The following is a 27341-nucleotide window of genomic DNA, read 5'->3' on the forward strand; positions in this document are numbered from 1 at the left end:
AAGCATATTTATAATTGTCTGTATAAATGCAATTATTTTATGTATTCAAAAGCCTACCAAATATACCATATATACTTTTACTTCAAGATTTGTTTTTGGAAGACTACAACATTATTTCTCTAAATCTATACTTAGCTTTTCTCTAATATTTACATTTATTAGAAAATATATATAACACCATTTATTTATAGTATATGACAAATCATGTTGTTATTTCTCACAATGATAATTTATTATCAGAAATCATTTGGTTAGTGTTGGAAAAGACTGTAGAAAAACTAATCTTTGTTCCTGCTTACATTACTGAAACAACTGATCGTGAGATTCTATAGATAGAGCAGACATGGTATCTAGATCAATTGCATTAGTGAATCTAGCCAAGTACTACCAGAATAGGGATGTGACATAAATGAGGAGATCTATGTATGAAGAGGTTTATACTCACATATTGAGACTTGCTGGTAAAAGAGTGGGAGCATGTGGCACCGAAGTAGGTCTTGGAAAGAAGACTGGCTGGGCGTTTTTATGGTGTTTAGATGATTGCGCTGCGATGAAGGTCACACAGTTTGAATCTCTTGTCAGCACCAAAGAAGGAAGCAAGTCCCCTGCTTTCTTATTAGCTTGCCCAGATGTGAGCTAGAAGCGTAAGAAGGAAGGACAAGGCTTAAAATTTAATATCTGCAGTCAAACATCAAAATTTGGAGTTAGACAATTTATGACACCCTACTAGGCACATACGAAAATTCCAGACTCCTAGAATGAAAGCAGATGTGCAGGATTAACTACAGTTTTAGCACAGTAAACTAGTTTTATCATTGAGGAAAGTTTTATACTAATGTAAGAAAGTAATTCCACCAGGTTCCCAACCACTAGCCAAGAGCCAGCTTGACAAGTAAGCCCCTTCTTAGGATTGAGTCTTGGGCCTGCAATGTTAACTCTTCTTTTTTAAAGTTAATTAACTTATTTATTTTTATTTATCTTTTTTATATGGAGCATAGTTGATTTATAATGTTGTGTTAGTTTCAGGTGTACAGCAAAGTGATTTAGCTATGCATATACATATATCTCTTCTTTCGCATATCCTTTTCCCGTATAGGTTATTACAAAGTATTGAGTAGAGTTCCCTGCACTATACAGTAGGTCCTTGTTTATTATCTATTTTATATATGGTAGTGTGTATACGTTAATTCCAACCTCCTAATTAATCCCTCCCCTCCACCTTTCCCCTTTGGTAACCATAAGTTAGTTTTCTAAGTCTGTGAGTCTGTTTCTGTTTTGTAAATAAGTATTTTTGCATCGTGTTTTTTGATTCCACATATGAGTTATATCATATGATATTTGTCTTCTACTGTCTGATTTACTTCACTCAGTATGCTAATCTCTAGGTCCATCCACATTGCTGCAAATGGCATTATTTTATTCTTTTTTTATGGCTGAGTAATATTTCATTGTATACATGTACGCATCTTCTTTATCCATTCATCTCTTGATGGACACATAGGTTGCTTTCATGTTTTGACTACTGTAAATAGTGCTGCTATGAACACTGGGGTGCATGTATCTTTTCTGCACACTATACACTGAAATTCACATAGACTACTTCACCACTTTGAGATCACAAGATTTGGTAGCAAGGCTTTAGCAAAATTTGTTTCCCAATTTTGTACTTGCATAACATACAGCTAATAGGCCGTCCTCTAGAAGAGTTGTTGCAACACAGGAAAAAAAAATCAATTCTCAAATAGAGTGTAGTATACAATATTTTTTCTATCTAAGTTCTGGGCATTTTTAGCTGCGTTATCAACTTGTTGAACATTTTCTACTGACCTGAGTTGTACAGTGTGAGTGCTGTGTCAGTTGATGAGGGTCTCCTAGGAACAACAGATCTCCTTTATTGCCAAGGCATGATGTCCTTGATAATAACAATGAATGTGTAAATTAGAGATTTTCACCCTGCTTCCTTCTTTGCCCTGAGTGGTTGGTATCTGTAGTCATCTTCATGAATAATCTAATTCTTTTTCAAGTTCTCTGCCTGAAGAGCTACTATATATATTTATATAATATTGTTTCCCATATTCTTTAGCTTATCTTTTTGATAAGAAATTACTTAATGAAGTTTTAGAGTAAACTACATACAATGTGAAAATAGAGTTTAGTTAACTTACACCTGTGTTGTCAGTAAGTGTATCAGTATGCTTTCAAGGCTCTTAACACTCTACTATTTAAATGCTATAATTTTAAAATTCAATTATCTTTTCATATGGGAGAATCAAGTTTTTCGTTGTTGTTGGAGCATAGTTACAATTCTTTTAATAAAGAGGAGATTGAAAATATATGCAAGGTGTGGCACATTTATTAAAGTAATTATATTTTGAATACTTAACTACAAATTTTATGCCTCCTGGCTGAGGAATAAAATTGAAATAGCAAACATGCTATAATGCAATTTACAATATAATTAGCTATCAGTAGCATTATGTATTTCAAGTAACTCCATTATTAAAATGTTTATAATTTACATAATCAGACAAATAATTTAATGAGGTTCAGATAGAAGAGTATTTTCCTATATAAATAAAGGACTATTCACAAGTAGAAGTAATGTCTAAGTTTAACTACAGGGAATAGTTTAAGTGTCACAAACCAGAAGAGATGTTTAACCCAAATAAAGTAGAAAAATAAATTTTATCATTAAGGTATACTTTTTTTTTTTACTATTATAAATGATTGTCAACAAAGGTAAAATGAAATGTTTTTATGGCTTTACAATTTGACCTTTAATGTATTTGATATTTATCATAAAATAATATAATACAGTTGACCCTTGAACAACACTGGGGTTGGGGGTGCCAGCCCTCCTTGAATTTGAAAATCTGCTTATAACATTACGGTGGGCCCTCCATACCCTTATCTTCAGATTCAACCAACTGGGGAGTGTCGTACTGTAGTAAGTATTTAGTGAAAAACAAATGCGATTATAAGTGGACTCAAGTAGTTCAAACCCATGTTGTTCAAGGGTCAACTGTATTTAACTTAGTAATTAGAAATACCTTTAAAAAGTTACTATACTTTTCCTTTGGGGAGTTACCAAAAAAATCAAAAAATTTTAAATTATTTTGATTCCTTCTCTACTTATGTGTTATGTGCTGTTATCAGTGCTAGAGTCCAGACATGTCTGAGAACTTTGAAAATAGAACATATAGGCTCAATAGAAGTCTTTTGTAGAGGAGGAGTGGCCCCTCCTAGAAGGAAACTCATTCAAAGGGAAAATTAGACTAGACCTTAAGAACTAAATTCAGTAACTCTTCTGTTTCAAAAAGAGGAATTCTGATTACAGCCCAGTGTCTGCCACTGGATAATTTTTTCCTTTAATTTTCTGATACTTTAGGTCAGATTAGGGCTTATATAAAGTGTAAGAAAACATAAGTTATGTTGAGACATCCTATCTCATTCCCTGGGAAACATTATAATAGTGGACTCTCGAGAAGGGTTCACTGTGAAGTGGTTTTTGAGGGCTCACGGCTATGATTACAGAAGAAAACAGAATTTCCATCCACAAAGGTAGTAAATAAGGGGTGTTGATTAGCTTGCTTTTTGTTCAAAGTGCAACTGAAATATTTCAAGACTCTCACAGAAGCAACTGTAAAGCTTTATAGGATCCTGAGGTTCTTGTGAGAAAGAGGTGTCATAGATAAAGTGGACTAATGTTGTTTTGACTAATTTGATTTCGTCATTATTGTTTCTCGCAATGCTATTCTGTTATAGTTACAGGTATCAACTTTTTGTCAATTTAAAGTGCTGTTCAGTCAGTCCCTTCTTAGTGTAGCTATGCTTGATTGCAGGGCTGCTCTAGCACTGGGTAGAATTCAGGATATTTGTTGGACCAACTTTGTCCTTCCTTAAAATCTTTTAATAGGAAAAGAAATCAGATTAAAATCAAGGGATGCCTAATGAGAATGAAATCTAGAAGCTTTGTGTGTTTTACTTTTGACTTCTGGTCTTTTTGAGTCAACACACAGTACTTTGCACATCTTCCTCTAAATATTCTTATTTACACATTTATCTCCTAAGTTGTCATATTGAGCATGGATCTACAAACTATGGTCTACAGGTCAAACCTAGCACTTGGTCTATTTTCATATTACCATGGGCTAAGAATTGCTTTTACTTTTTTTTTTTGCTTTACTTTTTTTTTAAGAGTTGTTTTTTAAAAAGAAAAGATCATGCAACAGAGACTGTGCATAGACCACAAAGCCTAAAATATTTACTTCTTGACCAATAACAACAACAAATATAGTCTATTCTGGATAGAGAGAAATGCCTTCAATAGAACTTTCAGCAATGATGGAAATTCTCTAAATGGACACTTTTCAATATAGTATTACCCAATATATATCCAATAATTCCAATATGGTATTCACTAGCCACATGAGTAATTACTGAACACTTGAAATGTGGTTAATGTTACTGAAGAACTGAATTTGTGGTTAGTGTTACTGAAGAACTGAATTTGTAATGATATTTCATTTTAAATAATTTACACTTAAACGTAAATGCCACATGTCAGTACCATATTTTGCAGCAAAGATCGTAAGCTACTAGAAGGCAAAACCTATTGGATACTTTAATTCAATGCTTATTAAACTTCAATGTGCATATGAATCACCTGGAATCTTGGTAAAAGATTTTGATTTGGCAGATCTGAGTTGAGTCCTAAAATTCTGTATTACAAAGAATTTTCCAGGGTATGTTGCTGATGCTGGTGTTCACATCATAATCTGTCAGGGAAAGCAGAATACCTTGAGTCTAGTAAGTAACAAATTGTAGAATAAGTGATTTTGAAAATACTGTTACCAGGGATTCCTGTGAAGGAATCAGAAAATGATGGTAAGTGACATAATCATACACTTACACTCAAGTCTGTGTGCAACACTCACTGCTGAGCCATCTTTCATCCCAGCATTTGCTTCCTAAAGTTAAGAAATCTGAGAGTGGACTGGACCTCAAAGATATTTTCTAGGAATAATTCTGTGTGTGTGAGTCTGCTTGTGTTTGTACATGTGTGTGACAATGGTGTAGCCATTCGCTGATTGGGTGCTATTTTATATAATTCAACAATCATGATACACTGTGTTGTAAGCCATGAGTTCTAAGACAAATTAATATAACCTGGATTTATAAGAATTAGGGATATTTAAAATAATGAAGACTTACATTAGAGATGGCGGTTAAGAACATGGACTTTAGAGCCAAATTGCTTGGATTCCAACCCAGGTTCTGCCATTACCAAACTTTGTAACTTTGGTCATTTCATGAAAGTTCTCTGTGGCTCCAGCATCTTCCTCTAAAAGGGGAAGAATAGTAGTATACAGTCACATAAGCTTTCTTATGAGGATTAAATGAGTTAATACAGGTAAAATGTTAAGGTTTATTCTAGTCAATATTTCTCAGTTATTATTGGGCAATAAACATTGATATGTTACCTAAGTATGTAAAATTATCTGAACAAAGTGATAAGAGTAAGAGCTGTTGAAATGTGAGAATCAGTGTTTAGCAGTACAAGCAATATGTCTGTATCTGTGATCCAAATGTGTTAATATAATATCAAATAGCATTGGAAAGACAGTATAAAGTATAATAGTATTAAATAGGATTATAATTTTATTTCAACTTATAGAATAAAATGACTTAAAACTATCTTATGTTAGTTTTTAATGACTACAGAATTTAAAAATGTATTTTCTGCCATGTTCTGATACTTAGCTTCATGGATGACAATTTTAGGAATATAGCTATTTTCTTTTCTCACACCATACTTCAAAGCATATTATAGATAATTACACACTTAGAAGCCAGGAGCCATGAGTGCATCAAAAATATTTTATTACAAACTTGGAGACTTAAAGTTCCAAATTATAATTACAAAAAAAATTACAGATAGTGACAAGGGAGACCTTTTTCTTCAGTGTAGAACACAAGGTTAGAGGTTGCATCTGAATACATTTTCTTTCTACTCTTTTTCCTTCTTTTCTCTTTTTCTTTTCTTCCTTCCTCCCTTCCTTCTTTTTTTTCCTTCTCAGCAAAGGTATTTAAAAATAACAAACAAACAAAAAGAATTTATGAAAAATAAAGAAAATCAGAGGATGCCTAATGGATACAAACTGGGATACTAAGAAAGAGGTGGGGTTTCCCTGGTGGCGCAGTGGTTGAGAGTCCGCCTGCCAATGCAGGGGACACGGGTTCGTGCCCCGGTCCGGGAAGATCCCACATGCTGCGGAGTGGTTAGGCCCGTGAGCCATGGCCACTGAGCCTGCGTGTCCGGAGCCTGTGCTCCGCAACGGGAGAGGCCACAACAGTGAGAAGCCCGCGTAACACACACACACAGAAAAATACCAACCCAAAATAACTTTTGTGAAAACTGAATGCTCAAATTTGTACAAAGTGCCTAGGAGAGTACAAATGATTTTTGTTGTGAGAAAATTGTTGCCCCCCAATTTATGTTCTTTAACGGTCTCTAATGAAGAAAAAAGTATAAGGCTTATTTTATGTGACTTCAAAATTAAGGATAAACTTCTTTGGGTGGAAATTTTAAGAAGAAAACTTTGGGTTTAGTGTAAAAGAACATTTCCTGAAGTTATATACGACCAAAGATGCATGAACCTCATTGAGAAGCAGCTATTTCTATGTTTAGATGTTTTGAAACAGAGACTGGATAGCAACTCCTCAGTGGTGAAGTTTAAAGTCTCAAGGAGTACATACAAAGAACTCTTCTAATTCTGCTGTTCAGTAAGTCTATGTGGAATGACTGGCTCTACCTTAACATTTAAAATGGATTCCATGAAAATAAATATTCACTCAAAGCAAAGCCACATTGCCTCTTAAAAGATACTGGGTAAGTTCAGGAGAAAAAAAAGCAATTATATAAATTGCCAGAAAGATCTGTGCATAACAGCTTGTCCAGATAACCTGAATATATTGCTTATCAGATAATGGCAAATAAAGATTGTATCTCTCCCCCACTTATGGCACAATACAAATAAAATTATGCTCCACCTCCCCAGAGAGAAAGACAAACAGAGAAAGAGACAGAGTGACAGAGAGAGGGAGAGAGAAAGCATTCTGCATTAACAAGGTGGTGATTGGTGACTTTTTTAGTGTCTCTTGTGTAATTAAACATGCTCTGGAGTCTCAGTGATCAGCTGGAAACTAATTTTGAAAAGCAGCTCTTCTGGAGTGTTTTTTGTTTTGTTTTGTTTTTTGAAAGACTAAAGTGTTTCAAGCACATTAGGAGTTTAGCAAGTCAAATAATATAATAACAATTAGAAAAATAGGTGTTATTTAGTTAAGGTAATGGCATTTAATGAAAACACTCTAGAGTACCCAGGACCATTGGTAGTAAAATTTTCACACATAAGAGCAAAATTCTATTACTCCCTTGATTCTTTCTCCTTCAAATTTGTTTTATAATTATATGGGAACAATAGAATGAAAAAGACTCCTTCCTCAATAACTGTAGAAGTGGACGTCTTTGTGTAGAACAAAATGCATGAAAATAGGAGAAGAAGAATATATTTGGTGCTCAGGGCTTTCAAAAGACAACGTACAGTAGTATGGAGAGATTGAACTTTAACTTATGTAGCCAGCTCCCATAACAAACAGTAAACACTTATTAAATAATTCTTTGTACAAGATATTTTGAGTATCACTCAGGGGAATATAAATAATATAGCACAACATTTCCTGCTGATATGTTTACAATAAAATTGAAAATGACAAAGTAATCAGACCTGCTATGATAGGCATATTGTTTATATTAAAGCCTATCAAATCTCATAGGTCAAATATTATTGTTCCTATATTATAAATATGAAAACTGAGGTTTAGAAATGTTGTCATTTATCCAGACCTTCAATTAATAAATGCTAGAATTTGTTCTCAAACTTAGGTATGTCTTACTCTAAACTCAGAATATTTAGCCATTGGACAGATTCAAAGTGGAGAAAGTGATGAGTGCTAAATGAGTGCTGTGAACAGTACTGAATATATAAAAGACATAACTGATTTTGGATGAGCTAGAAAGTTTTCATGTAGAATAGAAAGCAGCATTTTCTCTATGAAAGATGATAGTTATTTAGGTAAGCCTAGAAGAAGGAATAGGGTAGATTTTTAGGAATTTGTAAAATTTACTGAAACATAAATATACATTAAAATAATTATCTGCCAATTCAGTGATAACATTGTTGAACATGAAAACTGGTTGGGAAATATTAAACCTTTTTTCAACTCTCAGACAACACAATAAAAATAGCTTCCACCTCTATGTCCAACAAAACCACCTAACTCCCTTAAACATAGAAATAAAATATCTTTAATTTGCCTTTCTCATTCTAGTCTTTAGTCTACCTGGAAATTATTTTACGTATGTCACAAGGTAGGATTACAAATTTGTTTTCCCACATCATGATGGTGATTATTTAGTAATGCTGAAGGTAATTATAATAATCATGGATAATAACCCAACATGTTACATTTGCTAGTTGCCAGTCATCTTAATACATTACATATATTAATTTAATTAATCTCCACAAGAACCCTCTGAAGGAAGCATATAATTAGTGTCCCTGCTTTACAGCGGAGGAAACTGAGACACCTAGACATTAACTGCTCAAGATTACAAACCTGGTAGGTGCATTTCTGAGATTTGGTTGTATACATCTGGCTCCAGGTTTGCGTCCTTAATGACTATAATCCAACCTTTTTTAGTTAGATAACCAATCACCTAGCACCATTTATTTTAAACATCTATCCTTTGTTCACTGATCTGCAGTTCAATCTCAATTAAATATTGTGTTTATATAATATGGATCTATCTCTGAGCTCTCTTTTCTGTTCCATTTATATATTTTCCTGTTGTTTCACTGATGTAATTCTGTCTTAATTACCGTAGCTTTGCAATAAACCCTGTGGTGAAGAAAAATCCACCAACTCTGTGAATTTTCTTTAATAGTACCTTGACTATTCTTGACTGTTTGTTTTTCCAAATACGTTTTAGAAAAACTTTGTTAGGTAACATCAACAAAGGAAAAAAAATTTAATGGCATTTTAATTTATATATTCTTGAATCTATAGCCCAATTTGGAGATAATTGACATCTTTTCACTTTTAGGTCTTCTAATCTATAAACATAGGATATCTGTTCATCCATTTGGTCTTGTTAGATCATGATTTGCTCACTGTCTCTTAAAATAATTTATGAAATTATTAAGGAGAACTACTCCAAAGATGATGTGTCTTTATTTATAGTAAACATTTAGGAGAGCTGTCTTTTGGACTAAAAATGTGATGTGATCTTTGTTTTCAGATCCATGTTAGGATTTGCTTCTGATTACAACTTTTCAGGGAAATCTTCACTCCACAGACCTCCTGCTCTACAATGAGCAACTTTTATTTCAATCTTAAGATGAAAATTAGACTTGATTCTTACTTTCACAGAAATTATAACCCTGTGGAATTGTAGTTTTATAAAAAAATGTGGTCTTGAATTCAACTTTAGCAGGTGTTGAGACTGTGTCCTCATCCCTTGGTGTACATTGAGTCCTGGAGAACCAAAGCTTGTCAAGTTCATCATTTTTGTAGAAATGTAGCCAGAACAAAATTGTCTCTGATACTGGGTTCCCACCTTCATTTAGATATTTTATCTCTTTAATGATTTTAGGAATATTTTGATAAATTGTTTAAATACTCCTAACTGCTGCCTTTTTAGTTGTTTTCTGGATACTTAGCCACCTATTTTAATATAAACAAGACTCAATTTTATTTATTTAGTTTAAAGTTATTACTACCAGCTCTTCTTGAATATCTTATTATAATTTTTCCTAACTTTTGTCAGTCATGTGCTTATGAGATCATTTATGTTTATATAAAATATACATATTCTACTACTTGTACTTTCTAGTGACATCCTTAAATCTTTATAAATTACTGATATTACTGTTTAATATGAAAGGTGTGAGGAAATCAGAAAGATATAAGATGACTATGGATATGAGCTAATTTTTAACAATAGAAAAAATACATATGGTATGTACTATACATAAAAAGGAAGCCTAAAAACAGAAACATACAAAATATTCATTCAATGATCTTGTATGAATTGAGAAGCACTGTCTGAAATCTTTGTTGTTAAAATAAACAAACAGTCAAAAGGGAGCCTCATGCTTTTAATAATTTTAAGGCCAAATATCAGTTGAATTATCCACATATAAACTTTAAATATGATAGATTTACATACAGGTTCATAATTAGAGACCAAGCCACTTAGTCTCTTAAAATTTAGAGAGATTGTGGAGATTATAGAGTTGAAAGAAAATATTCTGAGTTGCAGAAATGTATGCAAAGCTACAGATCTTTCAAATATGGTGCTGAAGATCTTAATAAAAATATATTTTTTGCCAGCTGTTTACAGATTTTCTAAATTACAGCAAACGCGTTGTAAAAAACCATGTGCCAGATGGAGAAAGGCTCATATTTCCTAAAGTGTTAATGAAGTTTAGTTATAGCAAGTTAGATACAGGAAAAAAAATATTAGTATAAGACATAATGATTTTGTCAAGCCAGCAGCTGCCACAATGAACTACACAAGTGCCCATATTTGGGCATGTTTCCCATATTAGTTACCACATTTATCATATAATGAAATACTGAAAAATGTTGACTTTTGATGCAAGCCAGGCTTAATGTATGTCACTTATTTATAAAAACCAATTTTAATATAATGTGATATTGTATAACTACAATAATTCTAGAATGCATGAATGGTTTCATGGACTAATTTTTATTCATGTTCATGACAGAGTCACCATTTGAAAATAGTTAAAGGATTGATATGGATGAGCATACACAAAGAATTTTATTCATTTGGGTAATTTCAATGTATTGTTAAATGTGTTTATGTTAATATCTCAAATGTTGGAGATACCAGATAAGTTTTTTATTACACAAAAGTAGAAAATTGGCCGTTGATAATATTGATACATCCAGAAACTCAAATTTATTCTCATTTTAATGTTATAAAAGTTGTCTTCACAAATACAGTACCAACTTGTCTCAGTAATCAGTAGGCAGAAATATCTTCCTGAGACATGAAATGGTCTCCAGTAACATTGTAATAGATTGTAATATTTTTTCATAAACATTGGCATGTACAGTTATTAGCTTTAGCTTTGAAAATATAAAGAAAATAAAAGATATTTACATTGAATTTAGTAGAAAAGTTGTATTAATGGTAGCCCATATAGAAATTTGTTAAGCTTTGTCAATGATGTTAATACAAATGAAAAACTGTTTTACCTGTTCACTTAAAATGGTGCAAAACTAGTTTATTAAAACTAGTGGATATAGTGTGGTTAGAAAAACTGGTCAGAAATGGTTAGAAACTGTATCTGATTGAGAGTAAACAAGATAATGAGGCCTAAACTAAAATGATATGAAAAATATAATATTGCTTTCCCAAACCAAATACAACAGAATGTTTAAAGTATTACTCATGTTAAGTGATCTATTTTTTTTTTCATTAGCACATAAAATTGATGCGTGGAGGGCATTCTGTAAATAGAGAAAAAAATCATTGACTACTACCAGTATGAGCATAAGGATGTTCTTGAGCTTGAGTGTTGAGAAAGTCAGATTTATAAATCTTATCATTTATTTAATACAGTTGTAAATATGTTAATTCAGAGGAATTTGTTAGTCTTTATAATGTCTATTTTTATTAAATGTAATATGTGTTAATATTTATTATGAAATTTATAATGGTTTTTTATTGAAAATCAGATTAGACCAGATAAACTATAAAGTCTTTTTTTTACCTTTTAAATATATGTTTATTTGAATATGGCAACCTTTTTAACTCCACATATTGTACCAACCTAATAGATTAGTTTTCTAAGGATAGGAGTGTACTAAGATGAGCAGTGATGCTGCCAAAGCTCTACCAGAATATGTTGTTTGAAATATGTGATATCTAAATGTAGTACACTTTCCCTCCTCAAGTACTGAGGGAAAGGATGTTATCCAAATTGGCTCCTTTATGCTGTTTTAGTTAGGTATGCTATAAGGAAACTTTAGAATTATTTATTCCCCTGTAATGCTTTAAGAATATACATCAGCGGTGACCACTTGTGGTACTGATCATGTATGTGAACAGGTAGATGAAATATCTTTGGGCTGTACATTAAATCGCTCTTAGAAGTTACCTACCCTCATACTTAAAAGGGGTTAAATAGCTCTCCCTACAATCAGTTACTAGAGACTCCCAACAAGCATCATGGCTCAGGGTGGAGAACCAACATTTAATCTGGAAGACAGCTGCATTGTGACCTGACAGCTGCATTTCACTGAAGAAGGAAAATATATATCCTCTAAATTAGCAGAATTAAAAGTCATACTTTTGGGGCTTCCCTGGTGGCGCAGGGGTTGAGAGTCCGCCTGCCGATGCAGGGGACACGGGTTCGTGCCCCGGTCCGGGAAGATCCCACATGCCGCGTAGCGGCTGGACCCATGAGCCATGGCCGCTGAGCCTGTGCGTGCGGAGCCTGTGCTCCACAACGGAAGACGACACAACAGTGAGTGGCCCGCATACCACAAAAAAAAAAAGTAGTACTTTTAATTCATCAGAAAAACTATATAACAACAACAATGGTAAGGTATAGATTTATACAGCTTCTTAGACAGTAGTTAACAAACTGGATATATAGTCAGAAAGACTGGCCTTAGACAACTAGGGAATGGAAGGAACTCTACTCTGGGCACTGATATGGAGATGGCATTTCAAAGTGGGACAAATGGATATTTATCAAAACAAAACCCTTACAAATTCAGTAGCAGCCAGGAACAAACAAGTGATTGCCTTTATTCAGTACCTAGAAATAGTCTCTTAACTACATTAGATGAGCAGTCATAGAGACACTCAAGCAATGCAAAGAGAGGAAAAAGGAATATCCCTTTCTCAACCTTACCATCAGGCATGAGCTCTGTCTCCTTTCTCATTGCTCTCTATAGGACAATTTCTGAACTATCAAAAATTACTCACCAAGGGCATAAGCTGAAGCTATATTCTTCACAAACATAATTTTTAAAGTCTTCTAATTAAGACTGTGTTTGTTTTAAAAGGTATATTTTTAGATTTTCTAATTTTGAGTAAAAATAATTTACATTTCAATTGGAAGGAAATATGCTAAATGTTCTGAGACCAGTGTTACTACTACTACTGTTATCAACCCTCCCGAGTTGGTCCCTGACAAGGGTCCTTCTGCCCAGTGTTGCTTGTGTCGATAGAACGAGACTGAGTTGGATTCAGAAGCAAAGGAAAGTTTTAGGAAAGCTTTATTCTTCCATCAGAGCATATAGACATGCGAGCTCTCACTCTAGAGTTGACACTGTCCCCTCAGGTGATGGGCGGGGCTGCGTTCTAGGGCTCTGTCATAGGGAAGGGAAGTGGACAGTGTTCCTGCCTGGTGGGCGCAGCTGTGCTGCTCAGGCTCCAGAGAGCAGTGCCTGGTGCAGCGACTCTGCACACAGCCCGCCTCCACCATCTTGAGCTGAGTGTCGTGGACAGCGCTTCTGCCCACCGTAGGGAGCTGAGGTGTCGACGCAGCCTTTTCGCACTGGGAACTCTGGTCTGAGGTGCCGGGGCCAAGGCCTCTGCACACGACAGCCTATGAGCACATGAGACTAGACTAAGCACAAAGGAAAAGGAAAAGGTTAGACATTATTTTATTACCCACTTTAATTTTTATTTCCCAATAATTGTTAATGAGCTTTGCCAGTGACATCAGTACTATCACTACTATTACTATTTAGTTCCCATTTATTAAATATTTGAAGTGAGTCAGATATTGCTTAACTTCAGCTGAATTCTCTTCAGATAAATTTTAGAGTTTTCTGAGAGAGTATTATTAATATCAACACGGTAATTTAATTGACTTTCCCCGAGGCACACAGCTGAATAAGTATTTGCACCCAGGCAGGCCACCTTCAGGGAATGCATTTTATTTTTTTATTGTTTATTTTTATTTATTTTTTTATACAGCAGGTTCTTATTAGTTATCCACTTTATATATATTAGGGTATACTTGTCAATCCAAATCTCCCAATTCTTCACACCAGCCCACCCCCCGCCACTTTCCCCCCTTGGTGTCCATATGTTTGTTCTCTACATCTGTGTCTCAATTTCTGCCCTGCAAACCGGTTCATCTGTACCATTTTTCTAGGTTCAACATATATGTGTTAATATACGATATTTGTTTTTCACTTTCTGACTTACTTCACTCTGTATGACAGTCTCTAGATCCATCCATGTCTCTACAAATGACCTAATTTCATTCCTTTTATGGCTGAGTAATAGTCCATTGTATATATGTGCCACATCTTCTTTATCCTTTTGTCTGTCAATAGGCATTTAGGTTGCTTCCATGTCCTGGCTATTGTAAATAGTGCTGCAAAGAACATTGGGTGCATGTGTCTTTTTGAATTATGATTTTCTCTGGGTATGTGCCCAGTAGTGGGATTGCTGGGTCATATGGTAATTCTATTTTTAGTTTTCTAAGGAACCTCCATACTGTTTTCCAGGGTGGCTGTATCAATTTACATTCCCACCAGAGGTGCACGAGGGACCCCTTTTCTCCACACCCTCTCCAGCATTTGTTATTTGTAGATTTTCTGATGATGCCCATTCTATCTGGTGTGAGGTGATAACTCATTGTAGTTTTGATTTGCATTTCTCTAATAATTAGTGATGTTGAGCAGCTTTTCATGTGCTTCTTGGTCATCCGTATGTCTTCTTTGGAAAAATGTCTATTTAGGTCTTCTGCCCATTTTTGGATAGGGTTGTTTTTTTTTAATATTGAGCTGCATGATCTATTTATATATTTTGGAGATTAATCCTTTGTCCGTTGATGCGTTTGAAAATATTTTCTCTCTTTCTGAGGGTTGTCTTTTCATCTTGTTTATAGGTTCCTTTGCTGTGCAAGAGCTTTTAAGTTTCATTAGGTCCCATTTGTTTATTTTTGTTTTTATTTCCATTTCTCTAGGAGTGGATCAAAAAAGACCTTGCTGTGATTTATGTCAAAGAGTGTTCTTCCTAAGTTTTCCTCTAAGAGTTTTATAGTGTCCAGTCTTACATTTAGGTCTCTAATCCATTTTGAGTTTATTGTGTATGGTGTTAGGGAGTGTTCTAATTTCATTCTTTTACATGTAGCTGTCCAGTTTTCCCAGCACCACTTATTGAAGAGACTGTCTTTTCCCCATTGTATATCCTTGCCTCCTTTGTCATAGATTAGTTGACTATAGGTGTGTGGGTTAATCTCTGGGCTTTCTATCCTGTTCCATTGATCTATATTTCTGTTTTTGTGCCAGTACAATATTGTCTTGATTACTGTAGCTTTGTAGTATAGTCTGAAGACAGGGAGTCTGATTCCTCCAGCTCCATTTTTTTCCCTCAAGACTGCTTTGGCTGTTTGGGGTCTTTTGTGTCTCCATACAAATTTTAAGATTTTTTGTTCTAGTTCTGTAAAAAATGCCATTGGTAATTTGTTAGGGATTGCATTGAATCTGTACATTGCTTTGGGTAGTATAGTCATTTTCACAATGTTGATTCTTCCAACCCAAGAACATGGTGTATCTCTCCATCTGTTTGTATCATCTTTAATTTCTTTCATCAGTGTCTTATAGTTTTCTGTATACAGGTGTTTTGTCTCCCTAGGTAGGTTTATTCCTAAGTATTTTATTCTCTTTGTTGCAATGGTAAATGGGAGTGTTTCTTTAATTTCTTCTCCAGATTTTTCATCATTAGTGCATAGGAATGCAAGAGATTTCTGTGTATTAATTTTGCATCCTGCAACTTTACGAAATTCATTGATTACCTCTAGTAGTTTTCTGGTGGCATCTTTAAGATTCTCTATGTATAGTATCACATCATCTGCAAACAGTGACAGTTTTACTTCTTTTCCAATTTGTATTCCTTTTATTTCTTTTCCTTCTCTGATTGCTGTTGCTAGGACTTCCAAAACTATGTTGAATAATAGTGGCAGGAGTGGACATCCTTGTCTTGTTCCTGATCTTAGAGGAAATGGTTTCAGTTTTTCACCATTGAGAATGATGTTTGCTGTGGGTTTGTCGTACATGGCCTTTATTATGTTGAGGAAACTTCCCTCAATGCCTACTTTCTGCAGGGTTTTTATCATAAATGGGTGCTGAATTTTGTCAAAAGCTTTTTCTGCATGTATTGAGATGATCATATGATTTTTCTTCTTTAATTTGTTAATATGGTGTATCCCATTGATTGATTTGCATATATTGAAGATCCTTGCATCCCTGGAATAAATCCCACTTGATCATGGTGTATGATACTTTTAATGTGTTGTTTGATTCTGTTTGCTAGTATTTTGTTGAGGACTTTTGCATGTATATTCATCAGTGATATTGGTCTGTAATTTTCTTTTTTTGTCTTTTTTTTTGTAGTATCTTTGTATGGTTTTGGTTTCAGGGTGATGGTGGACTCATAGAATGAGTTTGGGAGTGTTCCTTCATCTGCAATTTATGGAAGAGTTTGACAAGGATGGGTGTTAGCTCTTCTCTGAATGTTTGATAGAATTCACCTGTGAAGCCATCTGGTTCTGGTCTTTTGTTTGTGGGAAGATTTTTAATCACAGTTTCAATTTCATTACTTGTGATTGGTCTGTTCATATTTTCCATTTCTTCCTTGTTCAGTCTTGGAAGGTTATACCTTTCTAAGAATTTGTCCTTTTCTTCCAGCTTGTCCATTTTATTGGCTTAGAGTTGCTTGTAGTACTCTCTTAGGTTGCTTTGTATTTCTGTGGTGTCTGTTGTAACTTCTTTTTCATTTCTAATTTTATTGATTTGAGTCCTCTCCCTCTTTTTCTTGAGGAGTTTGGCTAATGGTTTACCAATTTTGTTTATCTTCTCAAAGAACCAGCTTTTAGTTTTATTGATCTTTGCTTTTGTTTTCTTTGTTTCTATTTAATTTATTTCTGCTCTGATTTTCATGATTTCTTTCCTTCTATTAACTTTGGATTTTGTTTGTTGTTCTTTCTCTAGTTCCGTTAGGTGTAAGGTTAGATTGTTTATTTGAGATTTTTGTTGTTTCTTGAGGTAGGGTTGTATTGCTATAAAGTTCCCTCTTGGAACTGCTTTTGCTGCATCCCATAGATTTTGAATCATCATGTTTTCATTGTCATTTGTCTGTAGGTATTTTTTGATTTCCTCTTTGTTTTCTTCAGTGATCTCTTGGTTATTTAGTAATGTATTGTTTAGCCTCCATGTGTTTGTGTTTTTTATATTTTTTTCCCTGTAATTGCTTTCTAATCTCATAGTGTTGTTATCAGAAGAGATGCTGGATATGATTTCAATTTTCTTAAATTTACTGAGGTTTGATTTGTGACCCAAGAAGTGATCTATCCTGGAGAATGTTCCATGTGCACTTGAGAGGAAAGTGTAATCTGCTGTTTTCGGATAGAGTGTCCTATAAATATCAGTTAAATATATCTGGTCTATTGTGTCATTTAAGACTTGTGTTTCCTTATTAATTTTATGTTTGGATGATCTGTCCATTGGTGTAAGTGAGGTGTTAAACTCCCCCACTATTATTGTGTTACTGTTGATTTCCTCTTTTATAGCTGTTAACATAAGCCTTATGTATTGAGGTGCTCCTATGTTGGGTGCATATATATTTATAATTGTTATATCTTCTTCCTGGATTCATCCCTTGATCATTATGTAGAGTTCTTCTTTGTGTCTTGTAATATTCTTTATTTTAAAGTCTATTTTATCTGATATGAATATTGCTACTCCAGCTTTCTTTTGATTTCCATTTGCATGGAATATCTTTTTCCATCCCCTCACTTTCAGTCTGTACATGTCCCTAAGTCTGAAGTGGGTATCTTGTAGACAGCATATATATGGTTCTTGTTTTTGTATCCATTCAGCGAACCTGTGTCTTTTGGTTGGAGCATTTAATCCATTCACGTTTAAGGTAATTATATGTATGTTCCTATCACATTTTCTTAATTGTTTTGGGTTTGATTTTGTAGGTCCTTTTCTTCTCTTGTGTTTCCCACTTAGAGAAGTTCCTTTACATTTGTTGTAGAGCTGGTTTGCTGGTGCTGAATTCTCTTAGCTTTTGCTTGTCTGTGAAGCTTTTGATTTCTCCATCGAATCTGAATGAGATCCTTGCCAGGTAGAGTAATCTTGGTTGTAGGTTCTTCCCTTTCATCACTTTAAATATATCATACCACTCCCTTCTGGCTTGTAGAGTTTCTGCTCAGAAATCAGCTGTTAACCTTATGGGAGTTCCCTTGTATGTTATTTGTTGTTTTTCCCTTGCTGCTTTCAATAATTTTTCTTTGTCTTTAATTTTTTCCAATTTGATTACTATGTGTTACGGCGTGTTTCTCCTTGAGTTTTTCCTGTATGGGACTCTCTGTGCTTCCTGGACTTGGGTGGCTATTTCCTTTCCCATGTTAGGGAAGTTTTCTACTATAATCTCTTCAAATATTTTCTCAGGTCCTTTCTCTCTCTCTTCTCCTCTGGGACCCCTATATGCAAATGTTGTTGCATTTAATGTTGTCCCAGAGGTCTCTTAGGCTGTCTTCATTTCTTTTCCTTCTTTTTCTTTATTCTGTTCTGTGGCAGTGAATTCCACCATTCTGTCTTCAAGGTCACTTATCCATTCTTCTGCATCAGCTCTTCTGCTATTGATTCCTTCTAGTGTATTTTAATTTCAGTTATTGTATTGTTTATCTCTTTTGTTTTTTCTTTATTTCTTCTAGGTCTTTGTTAAACATTTCTTGCATCTTCTCGATCTTTGCCTCTATTCTTTGTCCGAGGTCCTGGATCATCTTCACTATCATTATTCTGAATTCTTTTTCTGGAAGGTTGCCTATCTCCACTTCATTTAGGTTTTTCTTTGGTTTTATCTTGTTCCTTCATCTGGTACATAGCACTCTACCTTTTCATTTTGTCTCTTTCTGTGAATGTGGTTTTTGTTCCACAGGCTGCAGAATTGTATTTCTTCTTTCTTCTGCTGTCTGCCCTCTGGTGGATGATTCTATCTAAGAGTCTTGTGCACGTTTCCTGATGGGAGGGACTCAGGGAATGCATTTTAAAACACTTTGTTACATTGGTTTGCACAGTATCTGAACATAATTTGTTTGCATCTGGGTTACAGATAATACAACCTTATACATTCATGTAAGCTCCTCAAGTATCTAAGGAGTGATTTTATTCCTATTTTGTTCTGTAGACATAGGTAGAAATCATTCTCTGGAATTTGCTGGCCTGTGTGGTCATTCCTGAGTACATCTCTTCTACCAACAAGCAACATAGTCTTAATTAATGGTTAAGAATACATTTCAAACCATCACTGTTTCAGACACCTGCTATGATATGGAACTCTGGGGGAAACTATCCTATTTTTTTTTCTTTTCCCATATGCTAAAATATATCTGAAAATATTTCCAGAGGTCAATTCTTGCTTTGCCAACAGAGAACATTAGGGCCACCTCTTCTGTAATGTTTAGATAGCTTACTATCTGAGAACACTGATTTTGTTTCTCAGGTTTTATAGAAGAAACTTGCCTGCACTACAGAAATACTCTTTAACTCATTTTTGATTATGATTAAGCATTTGTCTAATAATGAATTTTGTTGACCTTTTTCCCCAGTTCCTGGGAAGTCACCTCTAAACTCTTGGATCTTCCTTAGCGACAGAAGTGTCATTGTTATTCATGGTGGGTTCTGACTACACTTGATGGTTTATACTGAGGTGGCTTAGGGTGGGCCCCTAGATAATTTGTGTGAAAGAGATGACTCAGGATAGAGGCTGGCCATGGACCAACCATGCGAGGATTAGCATTTAAAGCAACATGATATCCAGATTTCCCTGGAGGTCTAGTGGTTAAGACTCCATGCTTCCAATGTAGAGTGTGCAGGTTTGATCCCTAGTCAAGGAAGTAAGATCCCACATGCCACGTGGTACAGCCATAAAATAAAATAAATAAAATAAAATAAATAAAATAAAATAGTTAAATATATTTTAAAAGCTATTTCAAAATTAAAATACATTAAAAAAAATAAAAGCAACATGATATAAACCAGCCCTCTGGAGAGATGAGTGAAGCTGGAAATTGAGTTCAATAACATGACCAATGATCCAACTAAGCATCCTTATAGAATGAAACCCCAGGAATTCCCTGGTGGTCCAGTGGTTAGGACTCCATGCATTCATTGTTGAGGTCCCATATTCAGTCCCTGGTCTGGGAACTAAGATCCCAAGCTGTGTGACATGGCCAGAAGAAAGAAAGAATGAAACCTCAACCAAAACTTTTAGATACTAAAACTTGGGTGACCTTTCTTGGTTAGCAACTCTCTCTGTGTAGTATCATACATATACTGGGAAGTTGATGCTTCCACAGGCAGAGGACAACAGAGGATTTGTGCTTGAAATCCTCCTAGAGTTTGCTCTATGTGTCTCTCTCTTTGGCTGGTTCTGATTTGTACCTATTTGCTATAATCAAACTGTAATCATAAGCATAGCTCTTTCTGAGTTCTTTGGGTTATTCTGGTAAATTATCAAATCTGAAGCAGTGTTGAGAACCCTCAAATTTATAACAAGCTGGTCAGAAGTGAGGGTGGCCTGGGGACCCCAAAACTTGTGGCTAGTCTGCAATGAGGACAGTCTTCTGGAGGACCACTCCCTTAACCTAGAAATTCTGGCCGAACTCTGATTAGTTGGAGTAATCAGAGCAAAGTATTTAAATATATGATTTTACTTTCAATTTAAAACTATACCAATAAAATATTGTGAGATATTTAAGGATATTCAAATATAGTATAATACGAGTTTATGTGTAGTGTTTAAATATTACGATTATATTAACATCATAGACAAAAATGTGTATATTAGGTTCTAATATTTCCAAGTGTTGAAGCCTAAGTGTTTTTGTAGCAATTTATCTTTAATTTAAAATTAATTTAATTTGCTTCATTTAAAATTGTGATCTTCATAATACCCGGAAGCGTAAAACTCCTAGAAGTAAATATAAGTGGTAACCTTCTTGATATCAATATTGATGATGATTTCTTGGATTTAACACCAAAAGCAAAGGCAACAAAAGCAAAAATAAACAAATGGGACTACATCAAACTAAAAAGCTTCTGTACAGCAAAGGAAACCATCAACAAAATGAAAAGGCAATCTACTGAATGGGAGAAAATATTTGCAAATCATGTATCTGATAAAGGGTTAATATTTAAAACATGTAAAGAACTCACACAATTCAATAGCAAAAATACAAACAATCCAATTAATTAGTGTGAAGGTTCCTCAAAAAACAAGAAGTAGAAGTACTATATAAGCCAGAAATTTCATTTTTGATTATTTATCCAAATAAAATGAAAACACTAACTCAAAAAGATATATTCACCCCAATGTTCATTGCAGTATTATTGGATATGGAAATAACCTAAGTACCCATTGATGGATAAATAGGTAAGGAAATTGTGAGATATTTATATATGAACAGTATTCGCCCACAGAAAGGAAGGAAATCTTGACATCTGCAATGACATGGATGGACTTTGAGGGCATTACGCTAAGTGAAATAAGTCAGACAGAGAAGGACAAATGTAATCTCATTTATGCATGGAATTTTTTAAAAAAACAAAAAAAAAACCCACGAGCCCATAGGTATAGAGAACAGATGGATGGTCTCCAGATTCAGGGGTAAGAAGTGGGTAAATGGATGAAGTGGCTCAAAAGGCACAATCTTCCAGTTATAAAATAAATATGTCATGGGATTGTAATGTACTGCTTGGTGACTATAGTTAATAATACTGTATTGCATATTTGAAAGTTGCTAAGAGTAGATCTTAAAAGTTTTCACCACAAGAAAAGAATCTGTAATTATGTATGGTGATGATGTTAATTAGACTTACTGTGGTAATCACTTCACAATATATACAAATATTTAATCAGTTTTATGACTGAAACTAAAATAATGTTGTATGTCAATTATACCTCAATTTAAAAAAAGAGACCCTTGAAAACCGTTTAAGAACAGAAGTAAAGAATACTCTAGCTTCAGGTTGTTGGGTGCTCCCCTTATTTTTTCCTTTTGAAATCTTGAAATAACTGACAGAAGTTATTTAAAAATAATAATAATAAAATTACAGAACTAGAACAAAACATTTCACAATTTGTATGGAAACACAAAAGACACTGAATAGCCAAAGCAATCTTGAGAAAGAAAAACAGACTGGAGGAATCAGGCTTCCTGACTTCAGACTATACTACAAAGCTACAGTAATCAAGACAGTATGGTACTGGCACAAAAACAGAAATACAGATCAATGGAACAGGATAGAAAGCCCAGAGAGAAACCCACGCACCTATGGTCATCTTATTTTTGATAATGGATGCAAGAATATACAATGGAGGAAAGACAGTCTCTTCAATAAGTGTTGCTGGGAAAACTGGACAGCTACATGTAAAAGAGTCGTATTAGAATACTCCCTTACACCATACACAAAAATAAACTCAAAGTGGATTAAAGACCTAAATGTAAGACCAGACACCATAAAACCCTTAGAGGAAAACATAGGCAGAACACTCTATGACATAAATCACAGCAAGGTCCTTTTTGACCCACCTCCTAGAGAAATGGAAATAAAAACAAAAATCAACAAATGGGACCTAACGAAACTTAAAAGCTTTTGCACAGCAAAGGAAACCATAAACAAGAGCAAAAGACAACCCTCAGAATGGGAGAAAATATTTGCAAATGAAGCAACTGACAAAGGATTAACCTCCAAAATTTACAAGCAGCTCATGCAGCTCAATATCAAAAAAACAAACAACCCAATCCAAAAATGGGCAGAAGACCTAAATAGACATTTCTCCAAAGAAGATATACAGATTGCCAACAAACACATGAAAGGATGCTCAACATCACTAATCATTAGGGAAATGGAAATCAAAACTTCAATGAGGTATCACCTCACACCAGTCAGAATGGCCATCATCAAAAAATCTACAAACAATAAATGCCGGAGAGGGTGTGGAGAAAAGGGAACACTCTTGCACTGCTGGTTGGAATGTGAATTGGTTCAGCCACTATGGAGAACAGTATGGAGGTTCCTTAAAAAACTACAAATAGAACTACTATACCACCCAGCAATCCCACTACTGGGCATATACCCTGAGAAAACCATAATTCAAAAAGAGTCATGTACCACAATATTCATTGCAGCTCTATTAACAATAGACAGGACATGGAAGCAACCTAAGTGTCCATTGACAGATGAATGGATAAAGAAGATGTGGCACATATATACTATGGAATATTACTCAGCCATAAAAAGAAATGAAATTGAGTTATTTGTAGTGAGGTGGATGGACCTAGAGTCTGTCATACACAGTGAAGTAAGACTGTCATACAGAGTGAAGAAGTAAGTCAGAAAGAGAAAAACAAATACAGTATGCTAACACATATATATGGAATCTAAAAAAAAAAAAAAGATTCTTAAAAAGCTAGGGTCAGGACAGGAATAAAGACGCAGACGTAGAGAATGGACTTGAGGACACGGGGAGGGAAGAAGGGTAAGCTGGGATGAAGTGAGAGAGTGGCACTGGCATATATACACTACCAAATGTAAAATAGATAGCTAGTGGGAAGCAGCCGCATAGCACAGGGAGATCAGCTCAGCTCAGTACTTTGTGACCACCTCAAGGGGTGGTATGGGGAGGGTGGGAGAGAAGGAGACACAAGAGGGAGGAGATATGGGGATATATGTGTATGTATAGCTGATTCACTTTGTTATAAAGCAGGAGCTAACACACCATTGTAAAGCAATTATACTCCAATAAAGATGTTAAAAAATAATAGTAGTAATAATAAATTTAAGTGTTTCTAGGGGAGATGGCAGAAGAACTAGAAGCAGCTTTCACCTACCTGCTCTGGTGGAATGACACCTGCATCCATGGATGGGACAAAGGAGGGCATACAGGATTCATGGGGAGAAGCAGAGACTTGAACAACCATTTATGTAAAGAAATCTGGAAGTGCCTATGCTACCACTAAATCCTGTGAAAAGGCTTTGCAAACAACAGCAAAATGAAGTGATAAAGTACCTTTGAATAGGAGAGAAAAGCTGCTAAAGATGCAAAGGAGTTGGTCAGCCCTTGTCTGTGTCCCAGGTTCCAAGAAGAGTGGGATCATGTTGAAATAATATATAGCATATTGGGCCAGAAGGCATTTGGCCTCCGTGAACTGTGTGCCAGCAGAGCGGCAGAAATCCTTTAGAATAAAATGCACAAAATGGAAGAAGTGAAGAATTTGAATTTTTATGCATTTTTTTAGCATCATGACTTTGCAGCAAATTTTGTCCTCATGGATGCAGAGAAAGGAGACAGTCTTATGGGTGGAGACTTTTGAGATTGCAGCCAAGTATGTGTGTTGGACAATGGAAAACCACCCACAGAACAACCCTTTCATATGTATGCACTTGTCTCAACTTTGTCAGTTTGCTGCTGCAAGAATTCAGGTTTCTGGGGAACAAAGTGCTGAAGCTGACTCAGAAAACTGACAATGTTGAGACTAGCTGTGCTCTGAGAGCCATTTTTCATTACGTGGACTCACTGACCTGACAGAAGAGTCAAGCCTCTTGGCAGCTGCGCTCCTCAGCACTTCCTACTGCCAACCTGCCACCTCTTTTTTTTTAAAGCAGCAGCCTCAAGAGGCTATTTATTTATTTATTTGTTTGCTTTTTTGGCTGCACCTTGCAGCATGTGGGATCTTAGTTCCCTGACCAGCGATTGAATCCATGCTCCCTGCAATGGAAGCACGGAGTCTTAATCACTGGTCCACCAGGGAAGTCCCCCACCTGCCTTCTTCTCCCCTACCTCCCAGTCAGCACTCAGGTTTACGTTGGGACCTCCTCACAAAAGTGGTGTTAGTCTCCATATGAGCAGCATTTTTAAGATAAATTCTGAGGATCTAATGTATAGCACGGTAACTATAGTTGATAAAACTATATTGTATAATTGAAGTTTGTTGAAAGTAGAACTTAAGTATTCTCACCAAAAAAAAAAAGAAAGGCTAATATGTTAAGTAATGAATGTGTTAATTAACTCAATTGTGGGAATCCTTTCACAATGTATACATATATCAAAGCACCTTGTGTACTTTAAATGTATTATTATTTTATTTGTCACTCATACCTCAGTAAAGCTGAAAAAACAGTCAAAAAAAGAAACATACTGTGCATAAGAGAGGACTAGAGGAATGTTCCTTGATACACCCATCCTTGAAGGTTTACAGCACAGTTTGGCTCTATCTGCCTATTATAATCCTTAAGATGGATTTCGAAGCACAGGGAAATGGTTTTGACCATTTCCCTTCACTTTAACTCTTCAAAATAAACAGAAAAGAACAGTACACTTTTGTGAAACTCCCACCCTATCCTAGTCTGTCAGCTGGCTAGACAGCCACTGTAATTTTATGCTTGATTTTACTGTTGAGGTGTTAAGAGGGCTCACGGGGTGGCCTGCCACCCTTGTCCCTTCTAACCTCAGTGCGGGGAGAGGGGAGACCTACCCAAGGGATTTGCAGAGTTCTCTGTGTGATGGCTCTTGGGTTGAGCATTAGCTTCATCTGTGCAGCACTACAGCCTCACTGTGGAGCGAGGCTTTATCGCATGTGACCTGGAGACCAAAGGGTTGGGAGAAGTTCTGGAGGTAGGAACAAAATACAGGCCCAGGCTTTCTTACCTCTGTATACCTGTTGACATTAAGTGAGCAGTGGACCAGACTGGGGCAAAGGTCATGTTTAGATCAGTGAAGCTCAGCTCCCACCATGTCTCACTGGGTAGACAACTTCCACACTGCCCTCTCTGTCTCCAATGTTCTCCCTGCCGTGATGGGGCATCCCCATGGTGCAGGAGTCCTTTATTGCTCTCCCTGCTACTTCCTGGTTTCCTCTAGGTGGGGCAGTTCTCCACCTTCTCTGGGGAAGAATTGGGTGGGAGGTTCTATAGACCAGCCTGGCTGCTCTCAGTGTGAGCCAGTTAAAAGCAAACGCAAGAAAACAAACCAAAAACAAAAACATAAAACATTTGGCACGCCAGGACAGACGGATCCTGGGGTAGCCTCCTGTGAACTTTGGAATTTAACATGTTTATCTCTTCCTTGGGTGTGGACATGTGAAATATTCCAGATGTCTGTTTTATTCAAATCCTTGGTTGGTTTGGTTTGCAGTTAACTGACAAAACTGTCTCTATGAATAGAGTTATGTGTACCCCAAGGAAGGAGGGGTTGGGAGTGGCAAAATATAGACTTTCATGGTGATTAGACTTATCATGGTGATCATTTTGAAATGTAAAGAAATATCAAGTCAGTATGTCGTGTAACAGGACCTAACGTGGTATTGTAGTTCAATTATACTTCAAAGACAAAGAAACAATCACATAGAAAAAGAGATCAGATTTGTGGTTACGAGGGGTGGGAGGATTGGATGAAGGCAGTCAAAAGGTGCAAACTTCCAGTTATAAGATAAATAAGTACTAGAGATGTAGTGTACAACATGATAAATATAATTAACATGGCTGTATGTATATGAAAGTGTCTAAGAGAGTAAATCCTGAGTTTTCATCCCAAGGAAAAAATATTTTTGTTTCTTTTTCTTTTATTTTGTATCTATAGGAGATGATGGATGTTCACTAAACTTATTGTGGTAATAAAATATATATGCATGCCCCTGTGTGCCCTGTCTCTTCATAAAAACATGCTTAAATGTGAACGTGATTCTAAGAGTTAATTGTAAAAATATTTATAGTTGTAGTGCTCCAGTTTCCAGGTCTTTGAGTGATGCCTCTGCAGTGTGGGTGCTGAATAGTTTGTGTGAAAATTATGTTCTTAGCACTCGCTGGCCTGGGCACCGATTCTATGTCTAAGTGCATCAGTACCACGTGCAACATTTGCAGCCAAGCAAGGGCAAAAGATGCTGGGAAGCCCGTGTGTGGTTTTCATATGCAGACCCCAACTGAAGGGTCAGAATCAGAGTCTCTGAATCACCATCTCTTTACTCTACCTGGTTTTTTGAGCCATAGTCCATTCACTCATCATCACACCAATATCCCTGATACTCATTCTTGACCCATCCTGTATCCTTCAGGGCACTGTGATACCTGCTGTACAATAAATAGAATAAACTTAACCTTGTATGTTCCATTCAAAATAAAAAGGCTTACAAGGGAAAAGAAGTAAAGTG

General features: G+C 35.5%; 1 pseudogene; it reads left to right on the forward strand.

Annotated features, from left to right (window-relative positions):
• Positions 1 to 550: 550 nt before the first annotated feature.
• On the forward strand, positions 551 to 24796 carry LOC111170766 (ectonucleoside triphosphate diphosphohydrolase 6 pseudogene; annotated as a pseudogene).
• Positions 24797 to 27341: the final 2545 nt, after the last annotated feature.

The sequence above is a fragment of the Delphinapterus leucas genome, chromosome 3 (genome assembly GCF_059928025.1).
Source record: "Delphinapterus leucas isolate spDelLeu-1000000601 "Yukka" chromosome 3, BTC_Dleu_Yukka2, whole genome shotgun sequence".
NCBI lineage: Eukaryota > Metazoa > Chordata > Mammalia > Artiodactyla > Monodontidae > Delphinapterus > Delphinapterus leucas.